Raw genomic sequence first — 6,112 nt, 5'->3', positions numbered from 1 at the left:
CCACAACCCAGGCATGTGCCCTTCAGTTCACAGGCTGACACTCTATCCACTGAGCCAAACCAGCAAGGCATGCCATTGGTGTCTTGATAGGAATTGTACTGAATCTATAGATTGCTTTGGGTTGTATGGACAAACCAGATCCAGCAATACTTGAAAAGATCATACCCCATGATCAAGTGGGATTTATTCCAGGATATGAGGTTGGTACAATATCCACAAATCAATGAATATGATACACCACATAAACAAAATAAAGATAAAAACCACCTAAGCATATCAATAAATGCAGAAAAAGAATTTTATAAAATCCATCACCCATTTATGATTTTTTAAGATATATTTATTGATTTTTTATAGAGAGGGAGGGAGGGGGATAGAAAGTTAGAAACATCGATGAGAGAGAAACATCGATCAGCTGTCTCCTGCACACCCCCTACTGGGGATGTGCCCGCAACCAAGGTACATGCCCTTGACAGGAATCGAACCTGGGACCCTTCAGTCTGAAGGCCAACACTCTATCCACTGAGCCAAACCAGTTAGGGCTATTTTATGATTTTTTTTAAAAAAAACTTCTCAGCAAAGGGGGAATAGAGGGAACATACCTCAATATAACAAATGTCATATATGACAAACCCACAGCCAACATCATACTTGATGGGCAAAAAGTACAAGCATTTCTCTTAAGATTGGGAACAAAAAGGGATGTCTGCTTTCATCACTCTTATTCAGCCTAGTACTGGAAGTCCTAGCCACAGCAATCAGACAAGAAAAAGAAATAAAAGACATCCAAATTGGAAAGGAAGAAGTAAAACTGTCATTATATGCAGGTGACATGATACTGTATATAGAGAACCCTAAAGATTTCACCAAAAAAAAAAAACTGCTAGAACTGATCAATGAACTATTAAAGTAACAAGATACAAAATAAATATTCAGAAATCAGTTGCATTTTTATACACCAATAATGAACTATCAGAAAGGAAAACTAAGTAAACAATCCCATTTATAATTGCTTCAAAATATACCTGGGAATAAATTTAACCAAGTAATGTAAAGGACCTGTACTTGGAAAATTACAAGACACTGAAGAAAGAAATTGAAGAAGACACAAAGAAGTGAACACATACACTGTGTTCATGGATAGGAAGAATTAATATGATTGACCACTCTATTTTAAGTTGCAATCTTCTGTCTCTCCTTCCTTCCTTTATTTTTCCCCATTGTACCATCACTATCTGACATACTATGTCTTTTACTGATTTATTTTGGTTATTATCTCCCCTGAAAATAATCCTAATGAGTATAGGGTTTTTATCTCTCTTGTTCACTGCTGCACCCTCAGCAACTAGAAAATAACCTGGCATATAAATGTACTTAATATTTGTTAAGTCACAGAATATCTCTGCTGTCATATCCAAAAGGGCTGTTATAGGGCAAAGCGTGTAGACAGCAGACAAAATCTATGTGGTTCCCAGGGACTAAGCTAGGCTAATTGCAGCTCAATGTAAGAAGAGATATCTTATGCCAGTGGAGGCAAGCAGGAACAAGACAGACGGCATAGGACTAATGTAAGCATCAAAGGGGGAGGATCTAAAAAGGACTTAAGCCTGAGATTCTATGTTCTCCAACCTTCTCATTTATAGGTGAAGAAACTGAAGCTCTAAGAAATTACCTGTTTTTTCATCAGTTACAGGCAAATCAGGGACTAGGATTTTGGTGTCCCGAAATCTAGGACAGTGAAATCATTTAATAGGCAGTATTTTTGTGGTGGTGTAATTTCTGTAAGTGTTCATGTTTGTTTGTGCCTGTTGTCCATCTATGCCCCCCATTCCTTCGCTCCATGGAAATAACCAGACTCTTGACAGACTTCTTGCAAGAGGGATTTCAGTGTAGAAAAACAGAAGCAGGCTGACGCCATCCATCATTCTTTTATAAAAACCTGAAATCCCCACTGAGAAGATATTGTCATAAAGGAGAAGAAAGCCTTTGGAAAGGCCTGAGAGAGAAAATGAAGAGAGATTCCCAACATTCCCAGCCCCATCTGGAAAGGAAGAGTTCTTTGGTGTAGGGCAGAAGGAACTCAAGCTCTACTCACAGCAGTGCTTCAAAGATGGGGAGGAGATGGCTCTAATGTACCCAGAGGGAGGCAAAATCTAAGTCACCGTGGCTTTCAGCTTTTCCTCCCATACTGACGGCATGGAAAATGAGAATCTCAATGGTGACTGTTATAAATATTAGTTGTCTTTGCCCTAATTTCTGAGTAGCACAAGCACTCCCTAGATTCCAGTACCACTCTTAGGAGATCCCAGTCATAAATAACATGGAATTTTCTGCTTTCCTGTTAGGATGAGAAATTTGGAGCCAGAGGTCAAGAGGTAGGGAGTGCTGGGTGAAAAAAGTGAAGGGATTAAGGAGAAAAAAAACCTCATACACATACACCAGTATGATCATTACCAGAGGGAAGGGGGGTGGTTTGAGGAGGCAGGAGAGGGGAAAGGGAGATAAATGGTGATGGAGAGAAATACGACTTGGGGTGGTGAACACACAATGCAACATACCGATGATGTATTATAGAATTGTATACCTTAAACCTACATAGTTTTATTAAGCAATGTCACCCAAATAAATTCAATTAGAAAAATAAAATAAATAAAATAGCCCTGGCCAGTGTGGCTCAGTTGACTGGGCATCATCTCGTGCACCAAAAGGTTGCTGATTCGATTCCTGGTCAAGACACATGGCCAGGTTGCAAGCTCGATCCCTGGTAGGGGATTTGCTGGGGATTGTAGGGGATTTCCACTCTCACATTGAAATTTCTCTCTCTTCCTTCCTCTTGCTAAACAAACAAACAAACAAATAAATAAAATGCAAATAGCAAAAAAACAACAACTCAGTTACTTACTTTAAAGAAAACAAACAAGGCTTCCAGTTAAGATGCTGGTATAGGTAAATGTGGTAGTAGCATCCTCCCACAAACACATCAAAATTATACCTAAACCACTGAACAACCATCATTCAGAACTACCTGAAATCTGGCTGAATGAAAACCCTACAACTAGAGAATTAAAGAAGCCACAGTGAGACTGATAGGAGGGGTGGAAATGTGTAGCATTTTTTTTTAATCAGAAGAGCTATCTCAGCTGGGGAGGTCTCCTGTGAGGAGCAAGAGGTCCCAGCCCCACACCAGACCACTAAGCACAGGGTTCCAGTGCTGGGAAATAAAGTTCCCGTAACTTCAGGCTGTAAAAACCAGCGGGGAATATGGCTGAGTGCCACATTCTTGCAAGAAGGATTTTACAGTGTAGAAAGCAGAAGCAGGCTTTCTATACAGAAAAGTGACACAGAGGCTGCTGGAGTCCCAGGCAGTTCCTTATAAAAGGCCCATTCACGGACTTACTTGGACTCACTCCCTCTGAGCTCCAGCACTGGGGCAGAAGCTTGAAAGGATCCAGAGACATATGGGGAGGAACTAAATTATCTGGCATCAAGGCCAGAACTGGGGACAGCTTTCTCCCAGACAAAAGTACTGTTAGAGGTCATTGTTCTTTTGCTGAGACCTCCCTGCCACAGTGCTGACAGGCAGTCACCATATCTGACTCTCCATTAACCTGATCCACATGTTCTCCTGGCCCTGGTTACTCCCTGAGACCCCACTCCACCCAATATTCACCCAACCTAAACTATTTGCAGTGGCTTTTTCCATATGAATGGCCATCCTAGCTCAGGCTTCAGACTTTTCTAAAATCTCTCAAACAAACAGCAGTTGGCCTCAGTGTGCCCTGTATCTCTCAATAAGTGGGCCCAGGCCTGGCATTAGCAGCAGCCTGCCTTGGTTCACAGCTTGGCCTCTCCCAGGCACCTCCAAGCACAACAGTAGTAGCAGCCATCTGCAGATCACTTTGTGGCTTATGCTAGGTGGTCCCAGGCATGGCACAGGCAGTAGCTGACTTTGCACCTCTCAGGAGGCCCCAGAACCAGTACACCCAGTGGTCAGCTTCAGACTGCTGCTAGGGGCATTGCTGGCATTCACACCCTAGCACCCATAATGTACAACTAACCAGCAGTCTTACTCAAGTGCAATGGAAAAGCAGGAAATCTGGAGCCCAGTGATCTGGCTGTGAACTTTGGCAAGGGTCTTAAGCTAACTGAGGCTCAGTTTTCTCATCTAAACATGCAGGTAACAACAATGTCAATCTCATAGAGTTAAGAACTACAGATGATAATGTTAAAGTGTATACTGCCTGGAACATATCAATGATATTATTCATTCTGCACTTGGAGAATTATTAGCAGCAATCTTTCTCTTCTACCACCTTTTCCATCCCAGCCTGCCCACCCTCTTTCTCTCATTCTGACTTGCAGTCAATGTTCTATATTACCATGAGCAAGTCATTTCACTTCTCCATGCCTTTATTTCCTCATTTGTAAAGCAGAGTTAAAATCATCTGCTTTGCTCACCTTTTTCAGGGGCCTTTTAGGTGATAATGGAGATTGTCGACTTGAAAGTGATACCCTCAGGTCACTTGCACTTATTGACTAGGTGTTGCTCCTAAAAACCATGAAGCACAGACTACATCTAGGAATTATCTAGGGAGAGAACACAGTCAGTAGGGTCCCAAGACCAGTCATGATGGGGACAATGGAAACTAGCAACTTGCCCACAACACCCTCCAAAAGGCTTTCACAAAGGTCTCTTATCTGCTGAGTTTACATCTGCTATAACAGAAACTGGGAATCAAGGCAACCCTTTTGCTAAGCACAATCCCAGCCCTCAGATTGACCAGCAATGGAGCTGACTGTGGTTGTTTTCTTGATGATCTAAAGGTCTTAAGAAGTTCCCTCCACCAATGTCCCTTCCAGCTTTGCAAAGGACTCCCTTGGTGGCCACCAGTCACAGAAGAACAGGAGGCACTCTTACCCCTCAGCTCATCCAGCAGGCCCAATGTATTAGTCATGTGGGGTACCACAAAAAAAGAACTCCACTCAGGCCAAATGAGTCAGAATCAGGGTGGACAATGGTGGACGTAGGTAGCTGAAAAAGTTTCATGGGTCTGAGTTAGCCCAATCTTCCAACTTGTTTATAGAAACTAGTGTAGTCAAATCTATGTCTGTGCCACTCACATATTATTGATAGAGAAACTGAGACTCAGAAGGAGAAATGATTTGTTCAAGTCTCCATTGATTAATGAGGGGAAAAAATTAAGGCATAAACCCAGGCTTCCTTGACTCCAGAATCCCTGTGAATTTCAAATGGATGTAATAAGACCCCCCAGAAAGTGTTGCTCCAGAAGATCCGAGAGCAAACCTGACTTTCTTCTTCCTTCCATGAGCAGCCCATGGTAGAGTATTCAATTTCTATAAGCTATCAACTCCCCTCTCAGGTGGTTCTCCTGATAATTTGATTTATTTTGGCTTTGTTTGACTCATGAGGTCCTGGAGGCCACCAAGCTTATTTGCTAGTCTGGGAAGGGGCCCCGGCCCTCCAATTGTGTCTGTGGCAGCACTGTCCACAGCACTTTCAAGCAGCTGCTATTTCAGGCCTTCTGGCTTTGACATGGCAATTGGGTGGAACTCAAGAAAGCCCACCATCAGGTGTCAGACACCCTTGCTTATCAGGGGCCAAAGACAAGAATCTAGATTAGAGAAACCAAAGCCATTAGCACAATCACCTCCTGGTTGATAGCACAGGTATGGCTTCTTGATGATCTAAGGAAGGACATGATCCCAAGGTGACTGGGTTATTACTATGGTACACCTCTGGTGCCTACCAGATGAGATGCCCTACAATAAGGGGCAGAAGCCACGTGCTCCCCACTCAGCCCCATGGCTGAATAGGTGAGGCAAGCAGCTGCCTGGCCAGCCTCTCATCTCGGTCCATAGCCTGGTGAAGGATGCCATTCCTATAGCTTGCTTGAAAGACCCACCATTAGACACATCCTTTTGATGGGGCCATCAGTAGGAGGTTCACCTCCTTGCTGCCTCAATTTCTCTTTAAGGAAAAAGCCAGAAACTATGGGACACAGGCATGCTGCTATGAAAAAACAAACAAAAAACAAACACAAGAATGCACTTTAGTGACTGGGGGGTCCCTCTTGAACCCAGTTTATTAGCA

This window comes from Myotis brandtii, unplaced genomic scaffold (genome assembly GCF_000412655.1).
Source record: "Myotis brandtii unplaced genomic scaffold, ASM41265v1 scaffold73, whole genome shotgun sequence".
Taxonomy (NCBI): Eukaryota; Metazoa; Chordata; class Mammalia; order Chiroptera; family Vespertilionidae; genus Myotis; species Myotis brandtii.
Note: the sequence above shows the minus strand (reverse complement) of the source record.